At 45.8% G+C, this 13,649-nt stretch overlaps 1 protein-coding gene across 1 annotated transcript in view; it reads right to left on the minus strand.

The window, feature by feature from the left end:
- The window catches only part of OXSR1 (oxidative stress responsive kinase 1), a 783,663-nt gene that overhangs the window by 102,353 nt on the left and 667,661 nt on the right, over window positions 1–13,649 (minus strand). The window lies entirely within an intron of this gene.

The following is a 13,649-nucleotide window of genomic DNA, read 5'->3' on the forward strand; positions in this document are numbered from 1 at the left end:
ATTTACCCAGTGGTTAACCCTCGCCTTAACCCTTGACCTCAATCAGCTTACAGGTCCTCTGAATAATCACAGCAGAAAAACCACAACCATGCTCTAATCAGATCAAAACATTTATTATCTTCCTCTACAAAGTGCTAAATCCTAAACTTAGAAAAGTAACATTGCTTTCTCCTGCGCATCCACAGAAGCACAATGCATCGCTTGCTAGTAACAGGGCCAAAACCACAACGCGCAAATGTGCAACTGGTTTCACAGGCAGTAGAAGACCCAATACAGCAAATCGTGAATCCCTTTCAATCTGTACTCCAGTCATTTCCAATATGTCCTCCATCACAACGGACTAGAACAAGTCGAAAGAAGGGGAGGATCATGTCACATGCAAAAAAACAGCATTGAATGTATTACTTGTAGCACAGCATGAGGTAGAGGTGTGGCGCCGCAGCTAGGGCGACTGACTCCGGAATCTGGGGATCACGGTTCGATCCCCGGCACCGGCGGCAGATTAGCCCAGTACCATGTGACTCTGGGCAATAGCTTGCTTAATCTTCGCGACGGCCCCCAGCGCCTAGAGACCCTTATGGGTGATTGTGCGCTTTACAAATGTGGATTATTATTATTACATCTTTGTTGAAACCTGCCGATAAAAGCTGGAGTAAGGAAACTCCTTCTGAGTTTATAAAGGATCACTTTGAAACTAATAATAATGGAAGCAATAGAGTTCAGAGATGGTACTCCTCCTTTGAACCCCAACAGGAACACGTGCTTCTAGATCATGAAGAGAACTACGAATACAAGTCACTAAGTACCATTCATATATGTTCATCAACAAAGTAGAGTAGGGGATCCAACCAGAAATTCAAATGATCTCACATCTCAGCAGGTCTCCAGACTAGCTTTTAGCCTAGTATATTCAGTAACAATGCCCACTGAACAGCTCACAATGGATTAAAAATCAACTGTGGGTCAAAGGGCCGAGTTGTCAAATACGTTACCCAATTGGTTTATAAAGTTATGTGCCCAACCAAAACACTTCACTGCATCACTTTGTGCTGTTAAAGGTAGCAAATCAAGGAGTGGTAGAATCAGGCTACAAGAGGATGTAATACTCGGGTGAGTGTGGCAATCTTTTGCAGTCTAAAAGTGCATCATACCAGGAATCTAGCCAAATATTTGATTGGGCTAGCAGCTACAGAGTTAGAGCCGAGAACGCAATCGCCCACACTGAACTATTCTCTCCATTACCTATGCAGCAGCTCAAAGCACTCAACAAATTCATAAGGAACATGCTGATGGTGAGCAGTCAGGAAACTGGAGTATTGGTTAAGGTTCAGGATTTTTATCTCAACAATGTTCCAGTGAAGCATTGGCATGCAATGGGCAATTCAAGGATCCCTACCTCCGCACACAAGCAAAGCAAATGAGGATTTCAATTTTGGAAATAAGCGAGACAATGCTAAAATAAATTTTAAAAAACTTATAGAACCATGGACATAGCCAGGTTTACAGGAGCTGCAGAAAATTACAGCCAGCTGACCCACCTATTTACCTGTCCCTGAAGCATCAATCAAGTGGATGAAAATGTGCAGTGCTGTTGCCCTATCCCTTTACACGATAATCACAAGACACCTGACAGAATCAGGTGCATCTCGAACCTAATTTACAGCAATCACCAATGGATCAGGAGACCCCCAGGCAAAAATACTTCAAAAACGTTTCAGTTAATTATCAGTCCAGCAAGTACCTCAAAGTGAATAATGACACTCAGAGCCCTAAATAATATGGCGCTTGGGTCACTAGGTAAAGTCACACATTGTCAAAATATAAAGAGATTTGTGACTGGGTCACATATGAAAAATCCTACTAGCAACATTCGATTTGTATCACATCGCAAGAAGTATTAGTGGTAAGAACAAGCTATAGGGAAGCCATGTATCTTGCAGTGCTGTAAAATATTTTTTTAACACACCACTGCCCTGGCCTCAGTTAACATACAGATGTCTGATCCATCATATGAAGCCAGGTCCAAATCCAAAGTGACCCAGAACCTGCAATACATAGGCCAAAATTATGATTTACAACAAGAAACAGAACAGTGCAGCTGACCCTAGTAAGGCACTTCAATTTCTCAGTTCTCACAAGTCCATCCAAGTAGAGTGCAACACACATCCGGAGATTGCCACACTTGAGCTCCACTGTATACACAGATACCAATGTTTATCCAAAGAGGACGGTGCACAAAAAGGTAAATAAAAATCAATCTGTCTCCAGAAATCTTCGGAAATACTTTATTGTTCAAAATCTTTAAAAAACCTCAGTATCAGCCAACGCGTTTCGTTCCGGTGGAACTTCGTCAGGGCTTTTATATAGTGTTGTGGTGTCTGAAGAGCAGGTGGTCCCAATGCAATGCATTCTTCCCAGTTGTTGCCGCTGACAACACAGAGAGCCATTGCAAGGTGGCTCAAGTTCCCTTTGAGTGGGGGGGGGGGGGGGGGGAGTGGGGGAGGGGGGGGGAGGGGGGGGGGGCTCTGGTACTCTTCAAGTAGCTGTGAGGCCAGACATGCCCGTTGATTGTCTGTTAGGCCATGATCTGGAAAGCTCCCCTGGGGTTAAGGTGGAGAAGAAGGCTCATTTAGAGATGTTGGGTCTGCCCGAGTGGGCATGTGTGACCACTCGGTCTATGGCAGCTAAGGGTGTTCAAGAGACTCTGGAGCCTGAAAGTATGGCCCAGGGACCTTCCTTAAAGAGAAGAGGTAGGGGGCGTGGGAAACCAGCCCCCATTGTTCCCACGGTCCAGGAGGAGGCAGACCTTGAGGGGGATGCCCTGGGACCTACAGGGGAGCAAGTTTCTGAACAGGGGAACCTTCCTGAGCTGACCCATTGGCAGCAAGAAGGGGGTCCCTCCAGGGAGGAATTTTGTGAAGAGCAGAAGAAGTGCCCTTCTTTGTGGGTTTGAGGCAACAGGCCACAAACCAGGCAGCAGGTGATCAGTCTGGATCACATTGGGTCTACTGGAAGGGCGGTCTCTATATCGCGAGCCTATAGTTGCTGAGCCTGGGTCAGCCCGTGTGCTGGTGTTACCCCAGCGCTTCAGAGCCTTCCTACTGGGTTTGGCTCCTGATGTTCCTTTAGCCGGTCATCTGGGGCAGCACAAGACCTTTGAAAGGCTTGTCTCCCACTTTTATTGGCCCCAGATGCGGAAGAGTTCAGATACTCATTGTAGGACCTGCCAAACTTGCCAGGCAAGTGGGAAAAGTGGGAGGGGGCACAAGGCCCCTCTCCAACCTTTCCCTGTAATCAGTACCCCCTTTGAACGGTTGGGCATTGACATTGTGGGGCCACCTGCCCCCCAAGACAGCGATGGGCAACAGGTTTATCCTGGACTTGGTGGACCATGCTACCCGGTACCCGGAAGCCAGAAGCCATTCCGCTCAGGACAGTGACGGCCCCCGTGGTGGGACGTGTACTGACTGGGATCTTCTCCCGTGTGGGGTTCCCCAGAGAGGTGGTGTCTGACTGAGGTACAAACTTCATTTCTAATTATATGAAGTCTCTGTGGAAGGAGTGTGTTACCTATAAGTTCACCACTCCTTACCACCCACAAGGTAATGGGCTGGTTGAAAGATTCAACCGGACCCTCAAAGGCATGATCATGGGTCTTGAGGAACCAATGAGGCGTACGTGGGACGTCTCTTGCCATGTCTTCTGTTTGCCTACCGTGAGGTGCCACAAGATTCCCTAGGGTTCAGCCCCTTTGAGCTTTTGTATGGTCACCCGGTAAGAAGACCTTTGAGTCTGGTCAAGGAAGGCTGGGAGCAATCTCCCAGGAAACCTCCCCAGGATGTTCATAGTTACATGCTGGCCTTCAGGAACCAGACTCGGCGATTCAGAGATCTCGCTCAGGCAAATCTGGAAGCCAGCCAGAAGGAAATGAAGCGGTGGTACGATCAGAATGCCACTCTGAGCTTCAGCCTGGACAGAAAGTTTGGGTCATGGTCCCTGTGGAGCCTTGTGCGCTCCAGGACAGGTGGACCGGTCCATATGAGGTGGTGGAGCGCAAGAGTGATGTCACCTATCTGGTGAACTTGCAGTCTCCCAGGAACCCCTTGCGAGTCCTGCATGATAACCGCCTGAAGCCCTACTTAGAAAGGTCCGAAGTGGGTATGCTCCTAGCGACGGATGATGGAATGGAGGAGAAGACCGAGCCTCTTCCTGACCTCCTGTCTGCAACAGAGCAAGATGGGTCAATGGATGGGTCAATGGATGGTGTCAGCGTCTCTGCCATACTGACCCCTGATCAGCAGCAAGATTGTCGCCAACTCTTAGGGCAATTCTCTGATCCATTTTCCTTGGTTCCTGGTGTCACTGAATGGTGCGTCCATGTTGTGGACACTGGAGACCGTCCTCCTGTGAAGCCCAAGGCTTACAAAGTGACTGACAAGGTTAGGGCTTACATTAAGGAGGAAATCTCCAAAATGTTTGCTTTTGGGGGTAATTGAGTCCTCAAACAGTCCTTGGGCAAGCCCAGTGGTCTTGGTCCCAAAGGCTGCCACGCCGGGTGCCACACCTGAACTCCGGTTCTGTGCGGACTACAGAGGGCTCAATTCAGTCACCAGGACTGACGCACACCCCATCCCCAGAGCTGATGAGCTCATTGATCGGTTAGGGGCTGCACGGTACCTCAGCACGTTTGATTTGACGTCTGGGTACTGGCAGATTGCCTTGACTGATGGGGCTAAGGAGAGGTCGGCATTCTGCACACCAGATGGGCACTACCTATTCCGGGTTATGCCCTTTGAGATGAAGAATGCCCCTGCCACCTTTCAGAGGTTGGTCAGCCAGGTGTTGGCTGGACTGGAGGATTTCAGTGCTGCCTACCTGGATGACATTGCAGTGTTCAACGCCAATTGGGAAGAACATCTGCACCACCTCTGGGAAGTGTTGATGGCACTGCGCAAGGCAGGCCTCACGATCAAGGCGAGTAAGTGACAGATCGGGCAGGGTTACATGGTGTACTTGGGTCACCAGATAGGAAGAGGCCAGGTGGCGCCCCTACAACCCAAGATTGATACCATCCTGGCATGGGAACCCCCAAAGACTCAGACACAGGTGAGAGCCTTTTTAGGACTCACAGGGTACTACAGGAGGTTTGTCAAGGGGTATTGCAACATTGTTGCACCCTTGACTGAGCGGACTTCCAGGAAGCTGCCCAAGAAAGTGACACCTGTCAGAAGGCTTTTGACGGCCTGAAGAATGCCATGTGCACAGCACCCATGCTTCAGGCACCCAACTTCTCAAAAGAATTCATTGTACAGACAGACGCTTCAAAGCATGGTGTGGGGGCTGTTCGATCACAGTTTAATGAAGAGGGCCAAGACCAATCTGTAGCCTTCATCATTAGGTTACTTCAACGGGAAGAGAGGTCAAGTGCAATTGAGCGTGAGGCATTTGCTGTGGTTTGGGCACTGAAGAAGTTGAGACCATACTTGTTTGGGACTTACTTCCTGGTTCAGACCGACCACAGGCCCCTCAGATGGCTAATGCAGATGAGAGGTGAGAACCCAAAGTTGTTGAGGTGGTCCATTTCCCTATAGGGCATGGACTTTACGGTGGAACATCGCCCTGGTACAGAACACACCAACGCTGATGGTCTGTCCAGATTTTTCCGCCTTGGTGAAGAGAACTTTTTTATTTTTTATTTTATTTTTTTATTAAACTCAATCCAGACAGGTACATAAGGAAATTATACCAAAGGAACACAAAAGAAACAGGCAAGTTAGCGAGAGTACAAGTTAAAATCATAAAGCATCATACTCATAATCATAATAGTTTTCATTTTCAAGAATTTCCATTCAATAAGAAAGAAGAATAACAGAATAAAACGATGTTTGATACATATTTTAGTTTGTATGCTATCTTCCATCCCATCAAAGAAAATCTAAATAGATGGGTTTAAGCCAGTTTTCCAACTCAAGACTGGAGACCATATTGATTCACCCAATTTTTTCCATTTAATTCCCCTTGTAGAGTATATGGCTCTCTCGAAGCTGAAAACAGCTAAGAAACGAGCTAGCCACATCTGGAAGCTTGGTGGTTCAGTTTCTTTCCAGCGGGCCGACAAAATAATTCTAAGTACCGCCGTACCTATAAATAATAAATTTTGCTCGCTCTTTGATAAGGCGATCGAAGAATCATATCCTAAAATAAACAGTGAATCTGTCTCTGGAAGGTTATGGCCAAACAGCACCTCCCAATAATTAGCAATCATATGTTTAATTTGATTTAGTTTGGGGCAGCTACTTAGCATGTGTATTAAATTAGCTGGTCCTTGTGTACATCTTGGACATAAATCATTCTCCCTTTTACCCCAAGAATATAGTTTAGCGGGTGTGTAATAGAGGCCGGTGAAGAGAACTCTCAAGGGAAAGGGTAGTTCTCCCCACATTTCAGCTGGAGGGGACACATGTTAGACCTGGCATCATTGGCGTGAGTCTCCCTTCCATTTTGACGGATTGCCTCCTCTGTTTTGATATGTTTTTGCTGGTTATATGCTTTGGGCACTGTGCCACTGCTATTCAGTGCCAAAATGCAATCCTACCTATGTTAAATTGATGTACTAATTAGTGACTACACGATTGGGTTATTTGATTTACCTGTCGGCCCCTAGTACAGTGCACCATGTGTTCCAAGGGCTTGTAAATCAAATGCTGCTGGTGGGCGTGCAGCACTGGTTGTGCCAACCAAAGAAGCAGCTTGTAAAGTGTGTCTCAGGCCTGCCATTGGAAGGCCTGTGTGCAGTCTAGTGCTGCCATGTTGACTTGGCAAGTGCACCCACTTGCCAGTTTCTAAACCTTCCCTTTGCTTCATGTTAGACAACCCTATGGTAGGCCCAAGGGCAGGGTGCATTGGTACATCTTTGAGTGAAGTTGGTTTTAATATTCTGTGTTTGAAAATACCACTTTTAGAAAGTAGGTGTTTTCTTACCTAACTTTCCAGGCCTGCCTCTGCTAGGTTGTGTATTCTTTGTCTGGGTTTGAGAGTGACAGGGCTGGGGATTCCAAGAGACAGGCTGGATCAGCCCAGTGGTGGTTAGAGAGATCTGCATCTACATGGGAGGGAGGAGTTAAACCTGGGACCTGAATAGGGGTGGGCCTTCCCTCTACAATGTTGGCTCTACCTCCTGTGCCTTGTTATGTTATGTTATTATTTATAATGCGCAACAATTACCCGAAGGTGTCCTGGCGCTAAACCACTAATTCTCTGAGATCCAGGCGAGCTATCTGGGATCAGTGAATAAATAGCCTGGTTTTAAGGCCTTTCTGAAAATTGAGTAGGTCCGTGGAATTTCTTAAAAATGGGGGAAGCTCGTTCCAGGCTTTGGCTGCACATAAAAGGAAACTTTACCCTCCCCCTGTAGATTTTTTAACAAATGGCACAGTCACCAGCTTGGCTCCTCGGGAGCGCAGGGTTCCGCCCGTTATATATCATTGTAATTTCTGTTTTAGGAAATCAGGTTCTGTCCATGTAGTCCCTTAAACACCATACTCAGATTTAAAATGTATTCTATGCTTGACTGGCAGGCAATGAAGTTTCTTTAAATCATTAGAAATAGATGCAAATTTGGGATGCCTGTGATCAGCCTTGCGGCTGCGTTCTGTAGTATCTGGAGTTTGTTTGCAAAGCGTTCCTGAATATTTAAATACAAGCCATTAAAATCGTCAAGTCTGGACAAGACAAGGGCTGTGACTACCGTTCGCTGACAGGATGTAGGCAAAAAAGGCAGTATTTTCTTGATCATTTTGATAAAAAAAAAAAATGGAAGCCATAGCATTGATTTGGTTCCCAAAACTAAGTTTCTCGTCGATAATGACTCTTAAATTCTTTACTTTACTTACAGGAACAGGAGGCGATCCCATATCTTTAGGCCACCATCTAGAGGTCCAAAAGTTAGGGTCATTACCAAACAGGATGACCTCAGGCTTCTCAGAATTCAATTTTAGACAGTTCTGTGACATCCATTTTCCAATTGCTGCCATGCAATTGTGGAACCGGTCTTCAATTCCTGAAGTCTGTCCAGGCCGCAGAGCCACCACTATTTGAGTGTCATCTGCGTATGAAGTCAAACTGAAGCCAAATGATCTGATCAGGATAGCTAATGAAATAACAAAAATTAAAAATAGTAGGACTAAGGGAGGACCCCTGGGGTACTCCATACGTCAGTGAAAAGTGATTAGAACTAAAATTACCCAATGCTACCGTCTGAGATCTGTTTGACAAAAAACATCTAAGGAGGTCTTGGGCTTTACCTTGGATACCACATTCAGCTAGACGGTCCATCAGAACATCATGATGGACCGTATCAAAGGCTGTGGACAGGTCCAGCAAAATCAAGGCAGCTTTGCCACCCGTGTCCACAGCTTCCCTGATCTCCTCCGTAGATTTTATCAATGCAGATTCCTTTCCTTTGATAACTTTATTTCGGTCTCAAAGGACCATAAAAGTAGAAGACAATAAATACATTAAAAAAATACATTCCAATACTAAACACAGTGGAGTTTGTTACTGTTACAGTCAATCATATATATACATTCCTATTTACAAGTATAAAAACAAGTCATTTAAAATTCAGAATAAATCGTTGGAAATAGCTATCAAAAGAATACATTTCAATTCATAAAATAAGTGGGTCAACGTTTATGTGTTTAAAAAGGTTCTGCGTTTTGATCACATTCCATTTAGAAAAACTGGAGATGGCAAAGACAATAGGAGGATGGGTATCATATTTTAGTACTCTAAAAGCATTTTCACATTCTCTGAAACCCAAATTCCTGCAAATTTGTTTCACCCAGCGATTATGCAGGAGCTGGTATTCAGGACAAATAAAGAAAACATGAATTTCACTTTCAGAGTAGTGTCTGCATGCAGGGCACTCTGGGTTGGTGTTCGAATCCCATCTACTTGTAAATGCCCTAAGCATGCAGCCCATTCTAAATTGCACATACAACTTCCTTGCCACTGCTGGGTAAATTAGGTCAAGAAAGTCCTCATTTTATACTCCTCTTTTATTGAGAGAAACTGCGTGGTCAGTCTACCAAAAGATGGACAGGCATGAAGGGCTGCTAGATTGTAGTACCTAAACTGATGTACCAAGTCCGCCCTAGAAAGGGCCGTACATGCTACATCAGGTGAGTCCCAAAGCTCTGGCAGGCCAATCCTACCACAAAGAACCTTTGTATGGGATAACCAAGGAATTTCTTTGTGTCTGGTTAGAGTCAACACATCCCTGAGCTCATTTCGGTAGGAGACCAATTCCGGAACGGACCAGAGTCTTCTCCAGTATGTAAGTGGCCTTAATGCCACCTCCTCCCCAGAGGGAGTAGCCCCAGGTCCAGCCTAAGAGGGACTAGAGGGGTGCTAACTGGAAATCCTAGGAAGTCCCTCATAAATGAGTGTTCTACTCTAGCTAAGCTTATGGGTCTGTACAGGGAGGTTGCTCTCGCTTGTACTTTGTAAATTTCTATTACTGAGGCGGCTGGCTTATAGACGGAAGCTCTGTGTAGTCTAGTTAGCACACCCGCCACTTGGATCAACTTTAGGGCAGCCTTAGCCACTTGAGTGTCGCATCCCAGATGTTCCTCGAGAGTAATACCGAGGTAATCAAAGGTCTTTACTCTCTCTAGGGTTGTTCCATTCAATACTGGGTTTGGGCGCATCTTCCTTGGAGTGTTAAAGATCATAAATTTCGTTTTGGCTAAATTAATCTCAAGGCCTCTCAACTCACAGAATTCCGTAAAACCATCCAGTCAGCGTTGGATACCAGTTAATGTCCTGGACAATAACTTATCGTCCACGAACATCAATGCGGGTACCTTGCCTGATGCTAGTCTAGGGGCATCAATGTCCTTTACACCCAGTAAGTGGCCTATGAGCCCATTTATGTATAAACTAAAGAGGGTGGGAGCCAACACGCACCCCTGGCGCACCCCCCTTTGTACCAGAAAACGGGCCGACAGTTCCCCAAGAACCTTCCACAGTTTTCCCCTAGGAACTAAATCAAACGCGGACCGCAGGTCCACGAAAATGAGGTAGAGGCTGCCAACCTCTACACTCACTGTTTTCCAATATAGGACCTGACGACTAAATATCTGGTCGATAGTTGACATACTCGTTCTGAATCCAGCCTGTAGGGTGCTCAAGATCTCGTTTTCCTCTTCCCAGGTCTGGTTTCTTTCCAGAATTATTCGTCCCATCAACTTCTGGGCGATGTCTATCAGGCTGATAGGCCTGTAATTCGATGGCAATAAGGGGCAGCCTTTTTTATGGATGGGTACCATCTTTGCTCTCCGCCAAGTATCTGGCGGATCCATCCCCATTAAGATGGAATTAAACAGGACCCAGAGATAGGGAGCCCATATTTTAGGTTCGGAACAAAATAGGTCCCCTGGCAGTTTACCCGGGCGCCTTATTGGGTAGCAACTTGGCGCTGGCAGATTCAACCTCAATGATGAATATCTCCTGTACACCCCCAGTCGATACACATGGAGGGAGCACATGGCCATCATAGCCGAATCGTCATCGCCTGTGCATGCGTAAAGAGTTCCTAAATGGGCTTCCCATACTGCTGGAGCTATATTAGGGGTAACTGCTGTTCTGTCTTCCCTCCCCCCGTTGCGAACTAATGCCCAGAATAATTTCATATCCTTGTGCTGTAGAGCTAGTCCCAGGTGCTCCCACTTATCCATCTCCCAAGATTTTCTTTCCCTTTCTACCACCTGCTTGTACTGCATTCGAAGTTCCTTAATCTTATGCTTGTCCTTGTCCTTAATGGCTTGGATTAGGTCTCTCTTCTTTTTGCGACAGCTAGCATTATACCAGGGGTGGCTCTGCACCAGTTTTTCTTTGGTGCTCCCTACCGGGTAGAACGCCTCAAACAGTTTAGAGGACAGTTGACTATGAATTTCAACAGGCCTCATGGGCCGCCCAGGTTGGGACCCCCTTTCCCGACCCTAGCCATTTCATTGAGATGCGGAACCACCTGCTGATATATATGTGCCAACTTATTCGGGGAACCCAATATGTAGGGCCACTTTACTCTTCGTCTGTTATTGTGTAGCAGAAGTGGTTGTTGGACTCCACCTGATAATTTGGCAGGCCCCAACACCCTGGCTTCAATGTCATTACTAGGGCATTGTGGTCACTATCGTAACGTCTTTGAATCCGAAAGTCCAGCAGCCTATCCCCAGGATCTGGATTCAATCATAATGTAATCTATGATTGATGTTTGCCCTTCCCTATTAAATGTAGGTTGACCGGGTGTTCTGACCAACTTTTTGCCCCTTTTTCTTGAGTGAAGGTGATTGAAGGTGACTTTAGTCCGCTATCATTCTAATAGGAGGATTAGAACCTTAGACAGGGCCTATTTACAAGGTGTTTAATGCAATCCCCTACTCTTCCTTTCATTTTAGGGCTTATAAATCTATGTTAAGGGATAGATTCCTTAGTATTAGTAGTAATCCGTACTTTTATAAGAGTGCTAGTATATTTCTGATGGAGTTATCCTTATTTCGGGCCTTGTAGGCCTCAAACGGGAGAGACTCCATCTTTTTTTCTGTCCCGGCAGCTTGAGATGCTTTTAGGTCAAATTTAATGTTTTAGTTATGAGGTGTTGCTCGCTTGGAGAGAACCGGCTCAGGCTGGCCCTTATCGAAAGACTGTATTTTTGTTCGTGTCGAAGACATAACATCAGGCCGGCCGGCTGAGAACGTGTCCTTGGTACGGGGAGGTACAAGAATTTGGTGGGCGGGAGGTTACTGGCCGTAACTTTCCATGCAGGAACAAGCTTCCATATTAGCGAACGCATGAGGTAGTGAGTCAGTCAGTTAGTAGGCGGCAGCTAGTCGTTAGCATCAATGCAATTAATTATTTCAGGGCAGACAGTCGCCATCTTTAAGTCAGAGAAAGACCGAGAAGCTAATACTCTTAGAAAGATTGAAGTCATTTTATTTGGAGCAGCTGGCGAGCTTTGACATTAAGATCAGAGCATACAGAGTGAAGCAGTTAGTTCAGAGGACGAATGCCAAAGTGGTAGAAACAGATTTATAAGATCGAAGCTGAAAAGTGAAGACAGTCCGTGATTGAGAAGAGAGAGGAGTAGTGCAGAACAGCAAGAGAGCAGCTGATGAGACCGAGAATAAGAGGAAGGTTCCAGTGACTTGGAGGGAAACGGAGGCGACAGAGCGACAGAGCATAGCGGTGCAGACGTGTATCCATGACTGCAGAGGTGTGAGTCTAAGACGAGCCAAGGCACAAACGAGAAGGGAACCCAGATGACTGCTGAGTCCAGACTTCATATTCATAAGGTGACGTCGACCCTTTCTTATTAGTGTGCACACACACATTCTAACCTTTCCTTTTCCTTTTCAGGCTATGTGTTATAGTACAGTATTATATTGTTGATATTGTTAATGAATAAAGATACCCCAGTTCTTAGTGAACTAGTGTGTATGTTTTATTATCTTACGGTAAAGTTAGCCTTTCTTCTAGTCAGATGCTGTTATGTGAACGGATGCAATTCCCGTCCAGGTAAATGGTAACTGAATAATGAGGGGGAGAGGAGCTCTTGAAATAAGGAATAATTCCTACACAATGTAATTTGGCCATTCTTGTGTACCACATAAAATATAGGAGACATTCCCGATAGGTATTAGATGTAAGAGAGAAACTTGGCAACAGAGAGCTGAAGGTAGTCATAGGAAAGTGATCGTCGTTGTGTAGCGGCGTTAATGAGAGCATTGACTGTAGTCGATGTGTATACCCACAAGATTGTGGCTTGAGTGAGCACCGGGAGGATACAGTGTGTAGTGAGATCGCCTCTAGTGAAAGCGGCGTTAATGAGAGCATTGATTGTAGTCAATGTGTATACCCACAAGATTGTGGCTTGTGTATGTATGAAATAGTGAGAGCACTGGGAGGACACAGCGTGTATACCCACAAGATTGTGGCTTGAGCGAGCACTGGGTGTAATCAGTGAGTAATGGTAAGTAATCAGAACTGCCTCAGGGTAGATGAGTCTGGGCCCATGTGGCCGTGAGACTATATTGTATGAGTGTGGTGTTTAAGTAGATCTAAGCTTGTATATTGCTAATTCCCCATCCTTAGGTAGGAACACAGATACCTGTTGTAAATAGGTCCTAAGGAGGGAGGTGGTTACGTTTCGGCTGGGTTAGTGGTGTCTTGGTGAACTGATTCTATCTGGTCCGAAAATCCGGTCGTTACACCGGGTCTATCTGATTTTAATCTCCCATTGCAGGGCCTCAAGGATAGAGAAAGGGTAAGTGAAATGATTTGTAGGACCAACGGCGTCCATGCTTTAACTGGAGGGATCATGGGATCCGGGATGTTCCAATGCCGATTTTCAGCATCCAGATCATCTAGGCCAATGTTACTAAGGGTTTCGAACTGACAATTAAAGTCGCCCCCTAGTAGCACAATATACTCAGGCTTGAGAGACAAAATGTATTCTCTCAAGTGCTTTACAACAGTGGACTCTTGCCCACTCTGGGTAGGCCTGGAATGGATTTTAATTAGGGCTATGTGTTTTTTAGTAGGAAATGTTAATAAAACACATTGTATATCGAGTGAATTTGTTGGCA

This window comes from Lissotriton vulgaris, chromosome 10 (assembly GCF_964263255.1).
Source record: "Lissotriton vulgaris chromosome 10, aLisVul1.2, whole genome shotgun sequence".
In the NCBI taxonomy this organism is placed as follows: Eukaryota; Metazoa; Chordata; class Amphibia; order Caudata; family Salamandridae; genus Lissotriton; species Lissotriton vulgaris.